The 24,700-nt window shown below is 46.6% G+C and overlaps 1 long non-coding RNA gene and 1 pseudogene across 3 annotated transcripts in view; one reads left to right on the top strand and one right to left on the bottom strand.

Annotated features, from left to right (window-relative positions):
• The first annotated feature begins 3,385 nt into the window (after positions 1-3,385).
• LOC149119534 (uncharacterized) overlaps positions 3,386-24,700 on the top strand; it is a 41,700-nt gene continuing 20,385 nt past the window's right edge. For 2 of the 3 annotated variants that reach the window (XR_016227943.1, XR_016227944.1), the window contains exons 1-2: positions 3,386-3,498; positions 19,762-19,815. This is a non-coding gene — a long non-coding RNA (uncharacterized LOC149119534). Of the gene's footprint in view, positions 3,499-19,761; positions 19,816-21,380; positions 21,766-24,700 lie in introns of those variants that run through there. The other variant, XR_016227942.1, reaches the window with a different exon arrangement.
• On the bottom strand, positions 23,852-24,129 carry LOC149119535 (signal recognition particle RNA; annotated as a pseudogene).

Genomic DNA, 24,700 nt, shown 5'->3' with positions numbered 1-24,700 from the left:
CCTCTGTTTGGGTTCATCTGATGGTCCTTTCTTGATTAGAATAAGGTATGCATTTTTTAAGATTTATTCATTTATTTTAAAGGCAGAGTTACAAAGAAGCAGAGAGAGAGAGAGAGAGAGAGAATATCTTCCATCCACTGGTTCACTCCCCAGATGACCATAACGACTGGAGCTGCGCCAATCTGAAGCCAGGAGCCAAGAGCCTCCTCTGGGTCTTCCATGCGGGTGCAGGGGCCCAAGCACTTGGGCCATCTTCTACTGCTTTCCCAGGCCACAGCAGAGAGCTGGATGGGAAGTGGAGCAGCTGTACTCACATGGGATGCAGGCACTGCAGGTGGCCACCAGGGTAAGCATTCTTAGTTGTTGTTGTTGTTTTTACTTGAGAGGGAGGGAGGGAGGGAGAGGGAGAGAGAGAGTGCGCTTCTATCTCTTGGTTCACTCCCCAAATGCCTAGAACAGCTGTGGCTGGGCCAAGCTAGAAACAGGAAAATCCATCCAGGTCTCCCACATGGGTGGCAGGGGCCAAACTACCTGAGTGTGCATTGACAGGACGCTGGAATAGGAAGCAGAGCCAGGACTCGAACCCAAGCACTCCATACAGGATGTAGGCATTCCAAGCAGTGTTTTCACCACTGCACCGAACGTCTGCCCCAGCGGTATGCCTTGCTGAGAACAACACCCAGAGGTGATGTACTGCTCTCAGTCACACAGTCTCAACAAGGCTCAGTAGTTTGCCCCAAATTGTGCAGCCGCTAGCCCCCAAATCAGGGCTAGATTCCAAGTTTCACTTTTATGCTGGGGTTGTTACCACTAATCTGTAATCCCTCTATAGAGTTTTGCAGTACTGCTCAACGACTGAGTAGTTGCTTTCTAGGGATGTAACTGCAGATTCCTTGTTTGCAGCACAATGAGATGGGGTGGGGCTGGCGGTGGGGGCTGGCCGGCAGATAGGAATCCTGGAATAGAAATCAGGGTTTGGAACATTAAAAGGTGAAGAAGCACTTGCAATGCCGCTGCTCCACACTGCTTAAGCCCCAGCCACATGCCAGGCACTGCGCATTCTGTATGGGCTGGATCGTCTGGCTCAACTCACCATCCCCACCTCCCTCTTTGAGAGTGTCTGCTTTGCAGAAGGGAAGCGGTGAGACCCATTTCCCCAAACCCCTATCTCCGTTTGCTTCTGCTTTAGAGTTTGCCAGGGAATCACGGCTCAGATTTGGAGGCAGGAGAGAAGGCGAAAACTGTTACTCTTCCCAGCCAGGAATGTGGGCAGACTGGAGATGGACAGAAGCTTCCCGAGGGATTCATGGGAATCCACACTTCACAGCTGCAAAGGCGAGCGGACAGGGCAAGGGCGTTGCCAGAGACCTTTGCGAACTTCAGCAGCTTCCTAAGTGATCTTTCGAGAATGTTCGTACTGGTGCTCCCAGCGGAGGTCTCCAGTGGCTGCTTCCTTTGTCTTTGGCAGCCTTTGCTACCTGTGAGCCACTAGTCCTTATCCTAGAACGCTCGATGCCTGGGGTGCAGTGCTTGGCTTCTGTCTTCCTGACCGACCCCTGACGTCATATAGCATGTGTTAATGACGACCTCCATGCCATCAGAAGCTGGGGGCGTGGGTGTGTGGACTCACAGCAATAAAGTTCGACATCTCTCTTATCAGAATGTGTGTTCTTATGTGAAAAGAATGCAGACGAAAAATATTTCTTTTGTTTTTTTTTTTCAAATTTAAGGGTTTTTTTTTTTTAAGATTTATTTATTTGAAAAGCAGAATTACAGAGAGATGGGAGGGAGGGAGGGAGGGAGAGAGAAATATCAATCTTTCATCCACTTCTTCACTCACCAAATGGCTGCAATGGGCAAGGCTGGGCCAATGCAAAACCAGGAGCCTAGCATTGCAGCCGAATCACCCATGTGGGTGAGAGGCCCAACCTGCCTTCCGAGGCACATTAGCAGGGAGCTGGATGGGAAGTGGAGCAGCCGGGACTCAAATGGCGCTCCCGTGGGATCCTAGCTTCACAGGCCCCCTGGCGCTCCCGTGGGATCCTAGCTTCACAGGCCCCCTGGCGCTCCCGTGGGATCCTAGCTTCACAGGCCCCCTGGCGCTCCCGTGGGATCCTAGCTTCACAGGCCCCCTGGCGCTCCCGTGGGATCCTAGCTTCACAGGCCCCCTGGCGCTCCTGTGGGATCCTAGCTTCACAGGCCCCCTGGCGCTCCTGTGGGATCCTAGCTTCACAGGCAGCGGCTTAACCCTGGGCACCACAGCCCCCTCCCTTCTTGTTTTATCTTTCAAATTGAAAAGCTGTTTCCCTAGGCAAGCATTTCCAGGGACTCTGAAAGGATCAGAAAGCACGATGGTGATGGGGGTGGGGCAGGCAGGGCGGAGCTCCAGGTGTCCCCTTTCTGGCGGCATTAGAGCGCACGAGCTAGCCCCAGCAGCGCGTGCTGCCTCATTGCTTGTCTTGCCTGAACTGCCTGAGGGCCAAGATATGTGGTTGGTGCCTAACCCTGTGGTCTGACAATAATGGGAGGGAGCCCAAAAAAGGACAGCCTCCAGAACCCTGCCTCACCCTGCCTCCAATCCCACCAGTACTTTCAGTTCTTTGGTCTGCACCAATTTTGACCTTTTACCCTGTAAAAATCTAAGTTGGGTCTGTAGTCATCCCTACCGCCTTCTATCAAATGTTAAAGCTGGTGTGACCTAGAGTGTGAAGAAGAGTGTGCGCGCTGGCGGCCAGCTTGGCTCGGCTCCTCTCTGCCCATAGAGCAAGGAATTATAGTTCGGAGAGACTAAAGTACATTCTGGGGTCGGTGCCTGTGATGCCAGCACCCCATATGGGCACCGGTTCGAGACCCAGTTGCTCCACTTCCGATCCCGCTCCCTGTTAATGCGCAGAAGATGGCCCCAGTCCCTGGGCCCCTGCACCCATGTGGGAGACCTGGAAGAAGAGGTCCTCCAACTGCTGGTTCACTCCCCAGATGGCCGCAACGGCCAGAGCTGCGCCAATCCAAAGCCAGGAGCCAGGAGCTTCTTCCGGGTCTCCCCGGCACTGCAGGCCATGGCTTTACCCGCTACGCCACAGCGCCAGCCCCTTAAAATAAGATTTTTAAAAACAAAGGGGCTTTGTGGTGCCGCAATGCACACTGCTGTGCTTAGCCTTATTATTTAAATACCCTTTTGACCTCCCTCAGAGTCCCAGCCCCAAAAGAAAACTTGTTACCAAATTTACGGCCTCTGGGTAAAGGGCACTGCCGTGTCCCGGTGGGCGCCCTCACCAGCCTCTCCACGGTGAGGCGACCGCAGGCAATCAACGGAGCTGCGGCGGCGCCGTGCAAGCAGGTGGGTGCAGCCACGTGGGGTGAGGGGTCTGGGCAGGGCTGCGGGGGCGGGCCGGGGGCGGGGCCGCCGACGCCTCAGCTGCGGCTACACGCACGCACGGATGAGCCTGGAGCCGCCCTTCGACCTGCTCGTCGAGGCCCCCAACCCAGCAGCCACTGCAGGTGAGCAGACCCCGGCCGGGGTGGGGGTGGGGTGGCCTCGACGAGGCGCTCTGGGGCTCAGGGCCATTCCCAGGGAGCTGGGGGAGGAGCGTGTGGCCTATCCTGATTTACCTTCCCTCCAGCAGTGTGTGAGAATGTCCTTTCCCCCACATCCTTGCCAGTACTTGTTTGCTTTAACATTTATTTTATTTATTTGAGAGGCAAGAGCTACAGAGACAGAGCAAGGGAGAGTGAGAGCTCTTCCATCCGCTGGGTCACTCCCCAGATGGCCGCAACAGGCGGGGCTGGGCCAGGCTGAAGCCAGGAGCCAGGAGCTTCTTCCAGCTCTCCCACGCGGGTTCAGGGGCCAAGGACTCGGGCCATCTTCCACTGCCTTCCCAGGCCACAGCAGAGAGCTGGATTGGAAGAGGAGCAGCCGGGACTAGAACCAGTGCCCATATGGGATGCCCACTAGGCCACAGTGCCGGCCCCCATCATGCTATTTCGGTGTTTTGGTTTTGGTCTTGACGTCACCTAGTGTGCTCCTTCTAGCTTTGTTCTTTTTGCTCAAAAGGTCTCCGGCTATTACGTTTTCTTTTTTGTGGTTCCATACAAACGTTAGGATTGTTTCTTGATAGAGGTTGCACTCAACCCATAGATTGCTTTGGGCAGCATGGACATTTTAACAATATTAATTCTTCCAATCCACGAACACAGGACATTGTTCCATGTTTTGGTGCCTCTTCAATTTCTTTCCTCAGTATTGTTTTACATTTTTCATTGTATGTTAAATTTATTCCTCACTATTTTATGGGGTTTTGGGGTAGCTTTTGTAATTAGGATAAGTTGACTTCTTTTTCAGATAATTTGTTATCGGTGTACAGAGACACTACCAATAGTTTCCATTGATATGGTTTCCTGCAACTTCACTGAGGTGGTGGGTTAGTTCTAATAGTTTTTTCTTTTTAAACTGGAGTCCTTGAAGGTTTCTCTATAAAGATCTGTAAACAGGGCAACTTGTCGCTTCCTTTCCACTTTGGATGCACCGGATTTCTTTCTCTTGCCTCGTTGCTCTGCCTGGGACTTTCAGTACCGCATGGAGCACAGGTGGTGAAAATGAGCATTTGTCGTCTTCCGAATCTTAGGAAGCTTCAGCTTTTTTCCCCACTCAGAAAGAGCTTGGCTGCGGGTTTCCGGTGTTGAGGTACATTCCTTCTATAGCTGATGTGTTGACAATTTATAATTGTGACAGGTGCTGAGTTTTATCAAATGCTTTCTTTTTGAAAGATTTATTTATTTGAAAGGCAGAGTCACACAGAGGGAGAGGGAGAGGCAATGAATCAATGTTCCACTCACTGGGTCACTCCCCAAATGGCTGCTTTGACCAGGGCTGGGCCGGACCGAGGCCAGGAACCTGGAACTCCATCCGGGTGTCCCACCTGGGTGCAGGGGCCCCAGTACTCAGGCCGTCTTCCTCTGCTGTCCCCAGGAGAGAACGGGATTGGAGGTGGAGCAGCCAGGACTCAAACTGTTGCTCACGTGAGATGCTGGCATTACAGGTGGTAACCTGCTGGGCCTCACAGCCAGCCCCTCTGAGATGCTTTTTCGCCATCTGTTGAGATAATTGTATGATATTTGCCCTTCATTCTGCAGATGTGGATTCTCACGTTCATGGGTTTGCATCGTAGAACCATCATTGCCTCCTTGGGACGTGTCCCACTGGGTGGTGGTACGCAGTCTTTTTGACATGCTGCTGGGTTCAGTTTGTTGGTATTTTTGGTTGAAGACTTTTGCATCCATGTTCATCAAGGATATTGGCCTGTCATTTTCTTTGTGGTTTTTGGGTTCTTTTCTGGTTTTGGAAGAATATCCTCCTCTTCAATTTTTGGAATTATTTCAGAAGACTTGGTATTGTTTCTTTTCTACATATTTGAGAGGACTCAGCAGTGAAGCCATCTGGCCCTGGGATTTCTTTGGTGAGAGGCTTTTTATGACTGGTTCGAGCTCATTACTCATTATTGACATGTTCAGTTTTCTATTTCTTCATGATTCAATCTTGGTAAGTTGTACGTGTCTAGGAAGTTAGTATTTCTTCTAGGTTTTTCAATTTGTTGGAGTCTAGCTGTTCGTAATAGTCTTTCATTTGTATTTCTGTGGTGTCAGCTATAATGTCTCCTCTTTCATTTCTGATTTTGTTTGAGTCTTTTTTTTCTTAGCTTAGTTAAAGGCTTGTCAATTTTGTTTACTTTTTTGAACAACCTTCTTCATTTAACCCATCTTTTATATTTTTATTCTCTATTTCATTTATTTCCACTGTCATCTTTTAAAAATATTAATTTCATTTATTTGAAAGGCAAAATTACAGAGAGGGAGGGGAGAGAGAGAGAGAGATGGAGGGAGAGGGAGAAGGAGAGGGAGGGAAGGAGGGAAAGAGGGAGGGAGGGAGGGAGAGAGAGAGAGAGAGAGAGAATGTCATCCATCCTTTGGTTCACTCTCCAAATGGCCATGATGGCTAGGGCTGTGCCAATCCAAAGCCAGGAGCCAGGAGCTTCTTCCAGGTCTCCCACACAGGTGCAGGGGCCCAAGCACTTGGGCCATCTTCTACTGCTTCCCCAGGCCATAGTAGAGAGCTACATCAGAAGTGGAGCAGCTGGGACATGAACCAGCTCATATGGGATGCTGGCATTGTAGGTAGTGGCTTAACCCACTGTGCCATAATGCCGGCCCCATATTGTCATCTTTGCTATTTCTTTCTTTGTAGTAATTTTGAGTTTGACTTGTTCTTAATTTTCTAGTTCCCTTAGGTACAATGTTAGGCTGTTTGAGATCCTTCTGCTTTTTTTTTTAATGCTGGCATTAGTTACTACAAACTTCCTGTTAGTACTGATTTTGCTGCATGGCCTAGGTTTTGATAGGTTGCATTTCCATTATCAATCGTCTCAGGAAAGTTTTTAATGTCCTTTTTTTAAAGATTTACTTATTTACTTGAAAGAGTTACACAGAGAGAGAAGGAAAGGCAGAGAGAGAAAGAGAGAGAGAGACAGAGCGAGAGAGGTCGGTCTTCCATCCTCTGGTTCACTCCCCAAATGGCCACAACAGCTGGAGCTGAGCCGATCTGGTGCCAGGAGCCAGGTGCTTCTTCCCAGTCTCCCACGTGGGTGCAGGGCCCAAGGACTTGGGCCATCCTCCACTACCCTCCCAGGCCACAGCAGAGAGCTGGATTGGAAGAGGAGCAGCTGGGACTTGAACCGGCGTCCATATGGGATGCAGGCACTGCAGACTGGGTCTTTAACCTGCTGTGCCACAGCGCCGGCTCCCTTAATGTCCTTTTTAATGCCTTCATTGATCCATTGATTATTCAGGAGCATGTTTTTTAAGTTCTGTGTATTTGCACAGTTTCTAGAGTTCATGTTATTGATTTCTAGTTTCATTGCATTGTGGTTGGAAAACATATTTGATACGATTTTAATTATTAAAACTTTGTGGGGTCAGCACCATGGCTCACTAGGCTAATCCTCCGCCTTGCGGTGCCGGCACACTGGGTTCTAGTCCCAGTCAGGGTGCCGGATTCTCTCCCGGTTGCCCCTCTTCCAGGCCAGCTCTCTGCTGTGGCCAGAGAGTGCAGTGGAGGATGGCCCAAGTGCCTGGGCCCTGCACCCCATGGGAGACCAGGAGAAGTACCTGGCTCCTGCCTTCGGATCAGCGCGGTGTGCCGGCCACGGCGGCCGTTGGAGGGTGAACCAACGGCAAAGGAAGACCTTTCTCTCTGTCTCTCTCTCTCACTGTCCACTCTGCCTATCCAAAAAAAAAAAAAAATCTCTGTCTCTCTCTCTCACTGTCCACTCTGCCTATCCAAAAAAAAAAAAAAAAAAAAAAAAAAACTTTGTGGATAGAGTGGGCAGTTGGCCTGGCAATTAAGATACTCCGATTGCACACTGGAGGGCCTGGGGTTGATTCCTGGCGCCAGCTTCCTGCCAGTGCAGACCCTGGGAAGCAGTGGTGAGAGCTCCAGTAGTTGGGTTCCTGGGGACCTCGATCCTATTCCTAGTTCTTCATTTTGGCCTTGACCCTGCACTACTGTTGTGTGCATTTAAAGTATGAACCAGTAGGTGGGAGCTTGCTCTCTCTCTCAATCTCTCTACTTATCAAACAAAAAACATTTTTGAGGTTTATTTTGTGGCCTGCCATGTAATCTATTCTGGAGAATGTTTCATGTACTATTGATTTTTTTTCATATTTAAAAAATTATCTCAATGTTTCTATTAAATATCTGATGACTGAATATGCTTTCCTGAATTTTGATGTTTTCTTTTTCTTTCAAGATTTATTTTTATTTATGAGTTACAGAGAAGAATGGGGAGGGGCGAGACAGAGTGATTTTCCACCTCAGGATGACCACAATGGCCTGGGCTGGGCTGGGCCAGGCCAAAACCTGGTGTCTGAAACTCCATCTCAGTCTCCTACATGGGTGGCAAGGGCCCAAATACTTGGGCCATCCTCTGCTGCTTTCCTAGCCACGTTAGCAGGGAGCCAAGCCAGAACTGGAGCATCTGGGACTTGAACTGGTGCCCATATGGGATGAAGGCTTTGCAGGTGGTGACCTAATATGGGATGGTGGTTTCCCAGGCAGTGGCTTAATCTATGCAAGCCCCTTGTTTTTGGTTTTTTTTTTTTTTTTTTTTTTTTTTTTTTTTTTTTTTTTTTTTGACAGGCAGAGTGGACAGTGAGAGAGAGAGAGAGAGAGAGAGACAGAAAGGTCTTCCTTTGCCGTTGGTTCACCCTCCAATGGCCGCCACGGCTGGCACGCTGCGGCCGGCGCACCGCGCTGATCCGAAGGCAGGAGCCAGGTACTTATCCTGGTCTTCCATGGGGTTCAGGGCCCAAGCACTTGGGCCATCCTCCACTGCACTCTCTGGCCACAGCAGAGAGCTGGCCTGGAAGAGGGGCAACCGGGACAGAATCTGGCGCCCCGACCGGGACTAGAACCCGGTGTGCCGGCGCCGCAAGGCGGAGGATTAGCCCATTGAGCCGCGGCACCGGCCCCCTTGTTGTTTTCTTAAAACAGCTATTTTGAATTCTCTTGAGGTCCCACAGCTCCCTCACTTAGGGTTAGTTTCTGGTGCCTTATTTGATCTGTTTCATGAGGTCATGTTTCACTGCATGTTTCTGATGCTTGTGGTTAGTTGACAGTAATTGTATATTGAAGAATCAGGTGTGGCTTTCAGTCTTTGTAGTCTGGCTTTGTGCCTGTTCAGAAATTCTAAGCAGGCTTAACTTTATCTCTGAGCCTCCTAGGAAGTCACTACTGCTATTTTACCACGAGATGGCGCCATAAGCCCACATTTGCCTAGTGTTGGTTGATGTAATGCTGCATTTCAGACACTAGAGGGCACATCAAGCCTATATTTGCCATGAGCTTGCAGTTGGTGTGCTGTAAGTTTAGATGTACTTGGGAAGGGCCTCAAGAGGGTAGTTCACTCTGCTGGGTTCATGAGTTTCTGCCTGGGTGTGGGACCAGTTCAAGAGGCTCTGTCTATAGTCAACAGCCTGTGTTCAGGTGTTACGGGATTCTGCTGGGTGTTGGGCCTCCCTGTAGTGGGAGTACTGGGTTCCAAGGCACCATCTCCTGCCTCTACTGGCTGTGCCGCCTGGGGGGTAGAGGAAGAATGGAGGGAAGAATGAGCAGCGTTGTGACCCTCGTGGTTGCTGTGACGACTGAGACCGGTGTGGTACAGGGGCAAGATCAAGGCTGCTGTGCAGTTTTCATGTGGGATGGAAACAAGTGTGTCCCACTGGGGCCGTGATGCTCCAGCTGGTGCCAGGCCAGGGTCAGAGGCCCCATCTGTGGATATCAGCCTGGGGCCCGAGCCCATTGGGCTCGGCTCAGTGTTGGGTTTCACCGTGCTGGGCCTGACGCTGAGCTCCAAGGAGAAGCCCTGTACTTACTCCCTGTCCTTCTTCCCCCCAGGCTGCCTAGGGCTTGGGGGAAGCGTTGTGGAGACAGTTCCTCGGTGCCAAGGGTGGGACGGACCTGGGTGGTACCCAGAGCGCAGGGTGTGTGCCAGCCTATGCTCTGGCCAGCAATTGTGTGGGCCAGATCATGAGTCCAGGATGGATGCAGAGGCTCTGTGAGCACTGGCCTGGGGTCAGAGGCTGTGCGATTCGAAGTCAAAGGCCTGCACTTTGCCCTTCCTCCCTCAAGGGGGCAGTGTGTCTCTCCATGCCGCGCTGCTTCGACTGCGTCTTTTCTTTTTAGGATGCTAAAACCAAGTACTGTGGTCTCTCCCCCGGTTTCCTCAGCTCTTGGGAAGGCTCTCCTGTACAGGAGGGCCTTATTCAACCACCTGGCTCCACTTCTTTTTCTCCCACTGTCTGGAGTAAGCCTTGGGTGTTTCTTGTCTGATTTAGAACTTACAAAATAAATGTAGACAAAATATCACTTTGAAATCTGCTTTATATATTGGAAATGCAAGTCCGATTTCTTTTGCATCAGAAGGCGTTTGCTCTTTGAAAGCCTTCGGTGTACAGCCCCTCTCCCACCTCCAGCTAAGGCAGCTTCCCAAGAGGGAATGTGACACTTGAAAGCACTTCAAGAGGAAAAGAAGCATCGCGGTGCAGTGCTAAGTGTCACTAGCCCCTGAGCCTGTGAGCCTCTGAGTCCGGGTCTCCCACGCGGGTGCAGCGGCCCAGGCACTTGGGCCATCTTCGACGGCTTTCCCAGCCTGTTAGCAGAGAGCTGGATCGGGAGAGGAGTAGCTGGGCCTTGAACCAGTGCCGCAGGCAGTGGCTTAACCTGCTATGCCACAGCGCCAGCCCCTGTGGTAATTTTTAAATGTCGATTTTATTGTGTGTTTTTGAGGGATGAAGCATGATATTACAAGGTACTTGCCTACAGAGCCATCTATATCAAGGACTACGATAGTGGAACAAGTTAACATATCCATCATCTCGCTTTGTTACCCACTTTTGTCTCCTGGGCTTTGGCACAGTTCATTCAGACAAGGGGATGAGATTATCCACCTAGAAATGAAAAAGTTGTAGTCTTGGATGCGGAGCCAGGCATTGCAAAGAACTCTATGTCGGGTTTTCTGGGGGACAAAGCCTCGTTCATCTACGCATGGGTTTGGCCTTTTCAAGCATGGATACAAAGTAGGCAGAACCTCCCAGTCTCTGCAGAGCTATTTAAAACCACCGGCTGCAGAAGCAAGATCTGAAATTCTTTGAGAAAATCGCAGGCTCTTTTGAAGTATTTTGCATTGTCCTCCTGTCACTTGTAAGAAAGAGGTGTCGTGATCTTTAGAGACTCTCTTCCGTCTAAAGAAGGGTAGGCGGATGGTTGGAGGAGTCATAGCACTGAGCAGCCCATTCGCAAATCTCCCAGCATTCTCCGCGTTTCCTTGTAGGAATGAGCAGTGAATGGTCGCAGGGGATGCAGGGCAGGAGAAGTGTTCCTTACGGATTCCCTTCCAGCGCGATGCCGGTTATGCACTGGGCAGTCTGGAGCCAGGCCTTGGGTCCCACAGGAGGTGTCCAGGGAAAGACCAGTTGTCCGTGAACGTGCCCGTGATGCTGGCTATCTCGATTCCCACCTGTGCTCAGGGCCGTACAGAACCCTGGGCCACTAGGCTGCGCAACATTTTAGAGCACACACAGGCACGCCACTGGTGACAGCCATCACGTGAGGGGTCACGAGCCCCTCCCTGGCCCCACACTCTCACGAAATCCCAGTTGTGAACCCCAATCCTCTGTCTGCTGCAGCCCCACATAGCCCTCCATTCACGTCTAGCTCTGCACGGCGGGGGAAGTGACAGAGGTGAGGTTAGTGCTGGAACTTAGTTTCCCAGCTCTTTGGCCTGCTGCCCTGGTGGCGAGATGGCCTTGGTACTGGCATGAGTGGGTGCCTCCAGTGTGACCCTCAGATGCTTCTCCGTACAGTCGGATGTTTTCATCATGAAAAACAGGTTTATTGTGAGGATGAATGAATTGATAATATCTGTGAAAATACAGCAGAAACAGTGGCAGCTGAAATGACTTGATGGTTTGCGATTGGATAGAAAAATGAGCCCATCCTACTCATGTCTCATGCCCATGTCTTTTAAGTGGTTTTGCTTTTGAATCTCCAAATTGTGGAGTTTTCAGTGATTTTGTTTGTTTCATATTTTCTCTCTTTTCTTTCTTAAAATTTTTCATTTATGTGAAAGGCAGAGGCAGAAATTGTACGTCTGCCGACTCACTCTCCAAAGGATGTCAACAGTGGGGCTGGGCCAGGCCAAAGCCAAGAGCTCCGAACTCCATCTGGGTCTCCCATGTGGGTGGCAGGGAGCTGAGTACTTGAGCCATCAGCTGCTGCCTCCGAGGGTGCACATTAGCAGGGAGCTGGGATTGGGAGTGGAGCTGGGATTTGAACTTAGGTGCTCAGATATGGGATGTGGGCGTCCCAAGCGGCATCTTAACCACTGTGCCAAATGCCCACTCCAGTTTGTGTCCTGTTTTCTGATTCATCAGAAAGCCTCTTGCTTGCGATCTGACATGATCTCAGCTTGGGCCAGTGGGCCGGCTGCTCCTGACTTGACCACATGGAGGCTGAGGCTGTTGCAATCTCTGAACTAAAGAGACAACAGTGTTAGTAAATTTCTTTCCACCAGGGATGCAAGGTCAGCAACTGGCCATAGTTTGCCAACTTTGGATTTGGAGAAAGTGTCTGTTTAGCCTATTTTGGATGTGGTCAATTTTCATAAATATTCCATGTGGTCTCCAAATGAATGCCCATTGTGTATCTATCGAGTACAGTGTTCTGTATGTAAATATTAGATTGAGGCTTTAGTGTGGGTTAAATTTTAATATTCCTTCTATACGTTTATTTTGTCCACCTTGTTGATAATTCCTTGAGAGAAGTTAAGTAAAATCTTCCATGATTGGGTATCTGTTGTAAAAGTTTTTCCTTATGTATTTTGAAACTTAATAATTAAGGGCATACAGATTCAAATTTTTTATAGCTTCTTAGTGGTTTGCTCTCTTTATCACCTAGTAATGTCCTACTTTATTCCTATTAAATTTTTTCCTCTTTCAATTGTTTTTCCTGATATTAATTTTTCTAGATAGATTCTTTGTTATTATTTATGTAATATGAGCTTTTATTTTAGCTTATGTATATCATTGTTTTAGGTGTACTGTTATATAAATAGCCTATGTCTATTTTTTTATCCACCCAATATAAACAGATTTGTTTATCTATTAAAGATAGTGATTGGAAGATAGATCATTGACATACAAGGAGAGTACACAGAGTTTTTGGGAAAAAAAGGAATTAAAGATACTGTACATTTTCCACAGACTTTTTGAAGCCTCCTTGTATTTGGCCTTACATTTTGTTCTGCTGCTGTTCCTGTCTACATTTCTTTCTTTTTTCTCCTTCTTATTTGGAAGCTATCTCTTCTGTTCCTTTCTCGCCCATCTCATGCTGCCGTCTCCCGTTGCCTTTGGCCTTCTTCATTGCTAAGGAGATGTTTTCTGCGAGGTTAGTTGTCTTCCCTTTGCTTGGGATAGGATGAATGCGTGATCAGTGTTCATTTTGTGGAGCAGCAGTCACTGCATATTTGAAGGTTGTGGCTATGTACCGAATGACGCAGAGCACGCTTTACTGCCTGGTCACGGAGAGGGGAGGCGCAGCTGGTGCAGTTCTCCCAAACTTTCTCTAGCGTTTCCATCCACAGAACCTGGCTGGCCCTCCTGCAGGAGGGTTCCTCCTCTCCCTGATTTTCGTAGTTGTAACCTTTGAAGAGGAGCCTGAAGCAGTGTTGACAGGAGTTGTAAGAGCAGCATGAAGAGGGTTCAGGACAAGGCAGGAAACCCAAGCCCCTAACTCTGCAGAGGGAATCTCCCACCAGCCCCGTCTGTGTGAGGCTTTGTCCTGTGACACGTGCACCTTCAGCTGACTTCTGAAAGCCTGCTATTTTGGAGGTCATAATTTTGACTGATGGGCCTATAATTAGTAAGTGCTCATTAAGTCCTTCGGCCCGAGTATTTCTGTGAGGTGGTAGAGAATGTTCTTAGCAGCTGCCAGGGTGATATCAGTGCTGCAAATTGGAGTGACTCCAACAGTAACCAAAGGACTTTATAAAGATTGAAAACAAGCAGGCCAGGAAGCAGCGGAGGAGCTGTCGCGGCAGATCCAGCGAGGGAGGCGCGAGTGTGATGGTTTCCCAGTCGCCCCATCTAAGGCCCTCCCTGTGTTTGTTTTCCCTGCCCTGTTTTACGCTTGATTCTCCATTTGCCTCCCATCCTGTCTCCACTGCTCTTTGTCCTGTGGTCTCCTGGATACAGGTGTTTTCCAAGTGCTGATCGGGAGTCTTCCTCTGTCTCTGCTCTCCTGCCACAAAGAACATTCCATCTGGTGGCTCCAAAGATAAGCTTTAGGTTGAGGACTCCCAAACCCACATCTCTGGCTTCTGCCCAAACTGCAGGCCCACATTTTAAATCGCCAACTGCACGCTTCCTCCTGGAAGCCCTCCTGAAGCCTTGGTTCAGTACACCTAAGGCCAAACTTAGACTCTTTTCCTTAAAAGTGACTTCCGTATCTTTATGACCCAGCAACTCCACTGTTACATATGAGATCCAAAATACATGTGTGGATGTGAGTGGAAGGAGACATCTTCAATCTCCAAAAATCCTACTGCAAACACTGTGCTGAATGCCAAAATGTTGAAAAGCTTTCCTTGGAAATCAGGAGAAAAACAAAGATGGCCCTGATAACCACTACTATTCAATAGTGGAAACTGTATTCTGGCCGATGCACAAGACAAGGAAAAGGAAATGAAGCCAAAAGAATGGGAAAGAGAGAAACCGAAAACTGTCATTATTTTCAGAAGATGCAATTATATTCGTAGAAAATCTAAATGATTTGTCGGATAAACTATTGGAATAATAAGGGAATTTAATAGTCTCTGGATATAAAACCTCGACATCCCCAAATCCAATATATTTCCCTATATCCATAACATACAGTATATGAAGTTAATATCAAGTAGCTAGGAATACATCTAACAGAGGATGTGCAAAACCTCTATAGAAAACGTGCTGAAAACTTGCCTTGAAATACTGAAGAAATGCCAAGAAAGGGAGATGCACCACAGTAACTATGAGCAAGAGGTGTTAATTCTCTCCGAGTTTATTTCTAAATTCAGGGCCATTCGAATAAAGGTTTTTGGTGGAACTTGACAAGCTGATTTGAAAATTTATATAGAAATGCAAAAAGGATAGCTATTACCCATTTGAAGCAGAAGAACAACTCAGAGGACTTGACCTAGTAGATAATAAGACTATTGAAAGTCTGCAGTAATCAAGACAATATATTACTTTCTCAAAGAGAGAAAAATAGACCAATGGAAGAACCTAGAAACACATCCACACATATGGTTAATATTTGACTTATGTTGCCCTATAGTACAGAGGGAAGATGTCAATCATTAGAGGAAATAGCACTGAAGCAATGGGATGGCTCAGCCTAGCAAAGAGAGGCATTATCAGACTTCAGGCATGCTTCAGGTTGTGATCACTGGAAGCAGAGCTAGAGACAGGGATTCTATTGCCTGCGGTTTATTGTGGGGATGGTCTTAGGAGAAAAGGAGAGAGAGAGAGAGAAGAGGGATAGAGTGGATAAGCAAGGATGGGTTTTTAGCTTCAGCCTGATTGCACAGGGAATCATGCAGTGTACCATAGAGATGGTGCCCCTTGATGCAAGGTCAGGATTGCATTCAGTGGTTGGCTTTGGGCCATACCCCAGAGGTGGGTATTGCTTTTGGGAGCAAAGTGACTCATTCAGCTGGGGTAAAGCTCCAAAGAAGGGAACATAGGAGCAACACACAGCAGCTGGCAGAGGAATGGGTGCATTCGTTGCTAAAGGGGATGTCAGTGGAACACCAGTAGTCCCCTCTACCTGATTAACCCTCTTGAGCCCTCTTTAGCTCTAGTGTAGTGTGGACGCTATGTGGGAGCCAGAAAGCCTGTCAGGAATTTCTGGAGATGAGATTGAAGCTGCCAGAGGGAGAGAGCCAATACTCTTCTAGAACACTGACCCCCCCCTCCACCCCCAAATAGAACACATGCATTTCCCAGTACCCAGAGGCTAGCCTAAATAGAGGAAGGCCCATGGGCTTGGAAGTCAGTGCCTCCTGGGGTTTGCGAGGGTAGTTTATCAGGTGAAGAAATGCAGAAGCCGTACTTTCACCGCAAGTCTGCGTTGTGTCTGGGGACTTTCAGCATTGACTTTAAGACACTGGAGAGGCACTAGATTGCTACATGAACATGCACACAGGATGGCCTTTAACGAGATTGCGAACTCTCCAGGAGAAGGGTGGTGTAACCTACCCAGGAGAGGCTTAGGCAATTTCATTTCACCTCATGTTACTTTTTTCCCCAGGAGATTTGAAAATCCTCCTGTTTCAACCCACACTTTACAAAAAGCCAGTAGTAAAAGTTACAAGAGACTGGGAGAGAAGAGGATGAGATTAGAAATGGTATTGGGATTCTGGTATTAGAGAAGAGTCAATTTAGGCCTGCATCTCACACTGCAATATCAGATGGATAAATTACATAGAAGAAATTAATTCAAAAGGAAACACAGTGTATTTTTATGAGGTCTCTGGACTTTTCTTTAAGGGTTATACTCTTTATCTTTAAAATTTATTTTTTATATAAAGGTAACACATTTCACATATTTCATATATATATATAGGGGGTTTAAAAAAGATTTATTTATTTATTTGAAAGGCAGATTCACAGGGAGGTAGAGGCAGAGAGGGAGAGAGAGAGAAGTCTCCCATCCACTGGTTCACTCCCCAGATGGCTACAACGGGCAGAGCTGAGCTGATCTAAAGCCGGGAGCCAGGAGCTTCTTCCAGGTCTCCCACATGGGTGCAGTGGCCCAAGGACTTGGGCCATCTTCTACTCTTTCCCAGGCCATAGCAGAGAGCTGGATCGGAAGTGGAGCAGCCGGGACTCGAACCAGCGTCCATGCAGGATGCCAGCACTGCAGGCGGCAGCTTTACCTGCTATACTGCTGTGCCGGCCCCTGACACACTTTCAGTTTACTTTATAATCACAAGCTTAACTCTCCACTAAATAAAGAATTCAACAAGTAGTAAGTGGAAAAAACAACGTTCCTCAAGACTATAGACAAGGGCTCTAAACAATAACCAAATCTCAAAATGTCAATTTTGCTCATGTATGTTATACTAGTTACCACAGATCAGGTAAAACATTTGTCTTTTTGGGAGTGGTTGATTTCACTAAACCTAATGGTCTCCAGTTACATTTTGTTGCAAGAGACAAATGTTTAAAGATGGAGGTTTACACTCTTACAGTGGCAAAACACCATGACTGACAAATAGGATTACATAAGATTTAAAATAGTGAACATAAGAAATTATACAACACAAGATAAATAGTTTTCCACAACTATGGCAAACAGAGGCTTAATGTCTTAGGGAAATTAAAGAGAAAATATTAATACTCCTAGTAGTAAAGAAGAAAACAAGGATGAAGAATTTTACCAAGTAAACAAACACATGGAAAAGTGTTAAATCTTTCCTTTCAACCTTAAACACTTATTGAGCATTTACTATTTTTTAAAAGATTATATTTATTTGAGAGGTAGAGTTACAGACAGGAGAGACAGAGAGAAAGGTCTTCCTTCTGTTGGTTTACTCCCCAGATGACCGCAATGACCAGAGCTGTGCCGATCCGAAGCCAGGAGCCAGGTGCTTCCTCCTGGTCTCCCGTGCGGGTGCAGGGCCCAAGTACTTGGGCCATCCTCCACTGCACTCCCGGGCCACAGCAGAGAGCTGGCCTGGAAGAGGAGCAGCTGGGACTAGAACTGGCGCCCATATGGGATGCCGGCACCACAGGCGGAGGATTAACCTACTGTGCCATGGAGCTGGCCCCGAGCTTTTACTATTGCACCAGACACAGTTCTAGGCACTTTATCGAAGTAGTTCCAGAAATTACTCATCAAAAAATACTCAACAAATCACTAATTAGGCACTAATGAAATTGGTACTTTCATCCACTACTGATGGAAGCCAAAATGTCACTATCTCAACTGGATTTGCCCATACCCATTCAATCTCTTTAACACAGAAATTCTACTTTGGAAAATGTATTGCTAAAGGAAAAGGTTCCAAGGAGAAAAAATACTACACGCTTCAAGATGGACTTTGTGAAGAGTGAGAGAAAAATATATGAAAGCATCTTAAGTATTTGTAATTGAAGATTTCCCAAACTTACTTTACTATACAAAACATTTTATATAATATCTGTCAAGTTTCTTGGAAACAAACTGTCAGAAAAAAAGGGGTCTGTACCCTAAGTGATCCCCCTGTTGGGGATAGAGGGCTGATAAAGTGGCCTTAAATGTTCGTAGGGTTTCAGCTGGGTGGGTTGTTTGGGGCCCAGACCAACTTCAGCATCAGCTTCTGACCTAGAAGACAGAGAGCTTCCAGAACATAAGTAATCAAGGAGGAGGTTGTCCCTTGACTATGGACTTTAAAAAGGTTTCTCAGGGGGCCGGTGCTTTGGTGCAGCAGGTTAACGCCTTGGCCTGAAGCGCTGGCATCCCATATGGGCGCCGGTTCTAGTCCCAGCTGCTCCTCTTCTGATCCAGCTCTCTGCTGTGGCCTGGGAAAGCAGTGGAAGATGGCTCAAGTCCTTGGGCTCCTGAATTCGCGTGGGAGACCTGGAGGAAGCTCCTGGTTCTTGGCTTCGGATTGGCACAGCTCCAGCCATTGCAGCCATCTGGGGAGTGAACCATCGGATGGAAGACACCCCACCCCCGCCTCTCTCTGCCTCTCTCTCTGTGTAACTCTAACTTTCAAATAAATAAATCTTTTAAAAAAAAAGTTTCTCAGGTGTGAGCATTTCATGCGGGCCTTAGTAAGGCCAGATGAGACAGCCCCAACACACCTATTGAATAGAGGCCCCAAACTTCTCAGCAAGAATGAGAATGAATCTCCTCTTCTGTTGACACTGAGACATGCACAGAGAACAAGACCCCTACATCAACTACAGCATTTAGAAGAAAGGGCCAACTACCTGGCTGGGTCTCAGAGTAAACAATCTCACAGCAATGGTGTGCACCAGGAGCTCTCCAGGGTTCTGAACGATTGCTAGCATCCCTTTCCTGCCTGGTGGAAACTTCCTGTCATTAGTGTCTCTCACTAATGGGCTCACTGCCTCTGCTTGCCTTGGCACTCGCCCTCTGGCCTTGGAATCTTTGACACTGACTGTACTGGCAGCTTAATTTATTAGGTTCCTGCTAAAGGAGGTCCATTGACATTGTCACAGTGAGAGAGAATACATATTATTAACTCCCAATTGTACTATCAGGGAGCAAAGGGAACTTGGAAGATATAATATTCAGATATGGGTCCTCTTAGAGCAGTAAGCCTAGGTCCTGTCACTGTACTTTGCTGTTGCTGGAATATTTGAGGAAGTAACTACTAGAAGAACACACTGAGGAAGCACAGGACGAGATTGGGAGTTGAGAGAACACACAGCCTGCATGTGAGCTGACTGTCATCCTTTTAAATCCTTCAGTTACTGGATTTGCAACAGAGTATATCACAGTACCTTGCATATGGTTAGCGCTGGCAAATAAATGAATATTAAACCAAACACTAGAAAAACAGAATTCTAGTCCTGGATGCCTTTTTCAAACAAAGGAGCTCTGTAGCATTGGGCAAATCACTTCAGTTCTCTCTTTTATTGTAGAGCAGCTTCTGCAGCAAGCAAGCTCAAAATTTCCAATTTTTTAAAACAATGCACATCAATATGAAAAAATAAAGTACCGGGAAAATCATATAAAATTTAAAAACAATGCAAATAGATTTCTTATTCAGGCAACAATCCAATGTATTTATTCCTGGCTGGCTGGCTTTCCTGGACAAGTCTCCTCTAGGTGGCATCTTCCATCTTGTAGTTTCGTTGTTGTTTAAATCCTGGGAGTGATCTCCATTCAGCTAGTCGATGAGGAACGAGAGTGAGGGGCTTACACACAGGAGGCTTTTCTGGGCTGGGCCTTGAGGCAATCCACATTCCTTCTCCCATTCCGTTAGACAGAACCGGTTTTATATGCAGAGCTTATCTTAACGGATCCTGGGAAATGTTGTATGTAAAGGGGAAAGGGGCACAGTTTTCTGAATAACTGGCCAGTGTTCACTTTATGCTCTGTATTCTGCTTTCTTCGGCTGCACAAAGATGCAGACACTATCTGCTCTCCCTTCTCCACAGAGTGATTGTGAAGATCACGGGAGCTCAGCTGTGTGCCAGCGCTTCGGAAACTGGGTAATACTGTCTGATAATACTGTATGGGATCAGTCTTGCTTGATTTATCTGGGTGTTACTTCTGGGAGTGAATAAAAGTGTTTTCTTTGGTAGGACCCCTTATAGTGGGACCCAGTATGTATCAAGCATCTTTAATGTAATAATGGAAAACTTTTTGTTCCATACAAGGTGAAAATAGAGATTATACATGAATCTTTGGACATTTCATAATTTGAATGATCAGAGTACTAGGATGAAGTGAAAGGCAAGTACCATTTTACCTTCAAGCTTAGTCTTGCCAGATTCTTTAAGATACTTATAACCTCCCAGACAATAAAACCCACCAGAGGTCTAATAATAGGTGCTAAGTTCTGTTCTCTTTGGTATCCTTCCCTTCAGTGGTTATTAGAAACAGGATATTTATTATAATTTCTTCATATGACTTTTTATGATGTATAAACACATTTTGCTTACACACACACACACACACACACACACTCTCACACTCTTTCCCTCTCCCTCTCTCTCCAGTCAGAAGCTGTTCGCTTTGATTCCCAAAGCACACAAGCCGAAACATTTGCCTCCTCCAACTTCTCATCTTTGACACTAATCAAAGAAGCTGATAGAATTGCATTATGCTCATAAAGCCAGCAACACTCCAGTGATTTCTGAACACTGATCACTCTTTAGTTTCATTTTATTTTGACCTGAAGCTAGCATCGCCCATCTGGAAGGGCTGTTATTTAAGCAAACATCACTCAGCCAATTGCAACCAAGGCACTGGATCATGCTGAACTGTGAGATTTCTTCTAGGGATGAAAGGAAATAATAAGAGATCACAATAGCAAGGGACACACGTTGAAACCCAGCTTAGTTTTATAAAAGGAGAAAAAGAAAGACAATCGTTTGAAACCCTGGGCCTTAGGGTGGTGCACCAGAGCACAGAAAGCCTTAGGAATAATGTCTAATTTATCGTAGAGCAGGCTGAACTCACAGCTTCAAAATTCAAAGGGAAGATTATACATATTGAGTTATCCTCAATGTGTATACAATAACGGAATGTGAACATGACCTAGAGGAAATTAGACTGCACATAATCATGCATTCTGGTGCAGTGTGGTATTAACTGGCAGATAGAGAGCCTTGGGTTTTGGGGGCAGGGGATAGAAGTTGGGATGTAAGATGAAGTGAAGAAGGAGAGATGCCTTTGGAAATATGAATCGTTATAAAATGAAAGCAGCATCTAATCAAACAAGAACCTTCTACAGAGAGGCTAGCCCTCGTGTCTGCGCAGCTCAGCTGTCGCTTATCAGGAAAAGAAGTAGGCCAGGGAATTATACCGAAGCAGGTCTCTTGCTGGACCAGCTTAGAAGGAATTAAAGGCAGTGTCCTCTCTTTCCTCTCTTCCAGTGCCTCTCACTGGTTGTCTTTTTGAAAAAATCTCCTGGCCACATTTCTGTCTGAGTTTCATTCTGGTCTATGTTCTACTTGTCCTACTACTCATGAATCCATGTCAGTGAAGCTCCTCTTCTGATTTTGATGATTAAATCAGGTTGGAAGTGAGCAGGAAATGGTTTTGCTTTCAGAAGGATTTGATCATTGGAATGCTGTGCTTGGAATGAAAGTTCCTCCCCATACAGACGCCGTGAGGAGGGAGACATGGAAGTGCAGGAAGAACTGGGATTCAAGGGGTCAAGACACCTGGAACCTTGTTCTGTCTCCCACAGAATCTGGAACGTTTGTTCAGTGGCTGATCTCTCTGAGTGTCAGTGTGCCCACTTGCAAAATAATAGTAATGGTGATGACCAAGAGAAGCAGGGTGGTGCAGTGGACAAGTGCACACTGTCCAGAGACTGATGCCCAGGGTTCAAGTGCTGGTCTTGCAGCTATTACCTGGAATGCTTATTGCCTGACTTTCCTTTCTTTTGATTCTACATTTAGCTGAAGCTGGAACTGTGCTGTTGGTTGCAACATGCCTCATTTTACTTTTCAAAATTAATAAACTTTTTTCTGCACCAAAATAAACATCTTTTAATTTAATTTTCTATGAACTCATTGAAGTACCCTTGTACATTGAGGTTCACTCTTTATGTTGTACATTCTATGGTTCTGGAAAATGTATGATATATCTACCATTACACTGTCATACAGACTAGTTTCGCTTGCTCTAAAAATTCTGTGTTCCATCCATTCATTCTTCCCTTCCCATGCTCCCCAGAACTGCTGATCTTTCTCCTGTAAACATAGTTTTTCAATTTTCAAAAATTCCTACTGTTAGAACCATACAGCGTTGGGCACACAGCAGGCATTGACGCTTCCCCCTGTCTTTCCATGGCTTGACAGTTCATTGCTTTTCAAGTTTACCTTTCCAAATATTTTTCCCAGTCTTTGGCTTGTCTCCTCAATCTCTTGATATTGCCTTTCACATAGCATAAGGGTTTTTTGTTGTTTTTGTTTCTTTTTTAACGATTTATTTTATTTGAAAGGCAGAGTTATAAGAGGCTGAGGTAGAGAGAGAGAGAGAGGTCCTCCATCTGCTGCTTCACACCCCAATTGGCCACAACAGCCAGAGCTGTGCTGATCCGAAGCCAGGAACCAGAAGTAGCTTCCTGGTCTCCCATGCAGGTGCAGGGGTCCAAAGACTTGGGTCATCTTCCATTGCTTTCCTAGGCCATAGCAGAGAGCTGGATTGGGAGTGGAGCAGCTGGGACTTGAACCAGTGCCCATATGGGATGCCGGCACTGCAGACAGCAGCTTTACCCGCTACACCACAGCGCCGGCCCCACAGCATAAGTTTTTAATTTTAATGATGTCTAGCTTATCAATTGCTTCTTTTATGGGTCATGTCTTTTATAACATAAAAAAATCATTGCCACATCCAAAGTTGTCTGGGTTTCTCCCATGTTATCTTCTAAGAGTTTTATGGTTTTACATTTAGGTCTGTCATATATTTTGAGTTGATTTTTATAAATGGCGTGATTTCTGTGTCTATATTAATTTTTTTACACATAGATTTTTAATTCTTCTAGTACCATTTATTGAAAAGACTATCTCTGCTACATTGTATTGATTCTGCTCATTTGTTAAAGATGTACTGGCTATATTTATGTGGGTCTATTCTGTTAAACCATTTGTTTATTCTTATGCCAATACGATACTGTCTTGACTACTGTAGCTTTTTTTTTTTGACAGGCAGAGTTATACAGTGAGAGAGAGAGAGAAAGAGAGAGAGACAGAGAAAAAGGTCTTCCTTTTTCCGTTGGTTCACCCTGCAAGTGGCCGCTACGGCCAGCGCGTTGCGGCCGGTGCGCTTTGCTGACCTGAAGCCAGGAGCCAGGTGCTTCCTCCTGGTCTCCCATGTGGGTGCAGGGCCCAAGCACTTGGGCCATCCTCCACTGCACTCCTGGGCCACAGCAGAGAGCTGTACTGGAAGAGGGGCAACCGGGACAGAATCCGGTGCCCCTACCAGGACTAGAACCTGGGGTGCCGGCACCACAGGCGGAGGATTAGCCTAGTGAGCTGCGGCGCTGGCCTACTGTAGCTTTATTATAAGCTTTGGAGTTAAGGAGTGTCAATGTGAATTTGTTTTTTCCTTCCAAATTGAGTAGAGTATTCTGGATCTTTGCCTCTCCACTATAAACTTTAGAATCAGTTTGTAAATATTCACAAAATAAGTTGCTGGGAGTTTGGTTGGGATGGGTTGTATCTGTGTATCAAATTGGGAACATCTGACACCTGGACAATATTGTGTTTTCCTATCCATAAACATGAATTATGTCTCCATTTGTTTAGTTCTTTGATTTCTTTCATCAGAGTTTTTAGTTTTCTTTATTTATGTAACTTAAATATCATGTTAGATTTATAGCTAAGTATCTCATTTTCAGGAATGATAATGTCAACTGTTTAAAATCAAATTCTATTTTGTTCATTGCTGATACTTAGAAAAGTTACTGGCTTTTTTCATGTCCGAGTGAATATGCATAGTTTATCAGGGTGTATACATAATTAAATTACAATTACATGTCAGTTATCATTTGAGTCAGTTCTTCATCTTTTTAAAAAGATTTATTCATTTATTTGAAACAGCTACAGAGAGAAAGGAAGAGACAGAGCCAGACATTGAAAGACCTGCTCTGTTTCCGACCTGGGCTGGTTCATCCCTCCTTAGGCAGCCTGGTGGTCCCCTGCTCCCTGGAGGTCACCAGATTGATGCCAGACAGCATGGACACCTGATCATCATAGTGCATGACAGCCCAGAATGCCTGGATTCAAGCGATCCTCCAGCTTCAGCCTCCTGAGTTGCTGGGACTACAGGCACACGCCACCGTGCCCAGCAAGAGATTGTATGTGTGCTGGTTCACTCCCCAGAGGGGTGCAGTGGTCAGGGATGAGCCTGGCTGAAGCCAGGATCCAGGAGCTTCATGTGGGTGTAGGGGTCCAAGCACTTGGGCCATCTTTTGCTGCTTTCCCAGGGCATCAGCAGGGAGCTGGGTCAGAAGTAGAGCAGCTGGGACTTGAACTGGCGCCCGTATGAAATGCTGGCACTGCAGGCAATGGCTCTGTCTGCTGTGCCACAGCGCTGGCCCCCAGTTCTTCATCTGATAGTGGCAAGATAGCTTCAGTGTACTAACGACGCAAGCAAGCAAGTAAACTATAATGTTTTCTACAATTTAATCTTTATAAGGGCCCCATTCCACCTGATGACAGAGTCAAGTTATTTAGCATATTTTCTTCAGCCATTATGGGTTAAAACTTTGTCAATTTGGGATTTCTCTCTCTCTCTCTCTCTCTCCTCATATTTATTCAGGTCATTTAAACTGAGTGTTCATATGAGCTCACTGTATTACAGGTGGGGAGTGGAATTGGACAGGTACAATCAAGAGGTGACATAGGTTGCCTTTTCACT

This window comes from Oryctolagus cuniculus, chromosome X (assembly GCF_051225735.1).
Source record: "Oryctolagus cuniculus isolate XC-2025 breed Fujian yellow rabbit chromosome X, ASM5122573v1, whole genome shotgun sequence".
Taxonomy (NCBI): domain Eukaryota; kingdom Metazoa; phylum Chordata; class Mammalia; order Lagomorpha; family Leporidae; genus Oryctolagus; species Oryctolagus cuniculus.
Note: the sequence above shows the minus strand (reverse complement) of the source record. Positions and strands in the feature narration are given on the sequence as shown.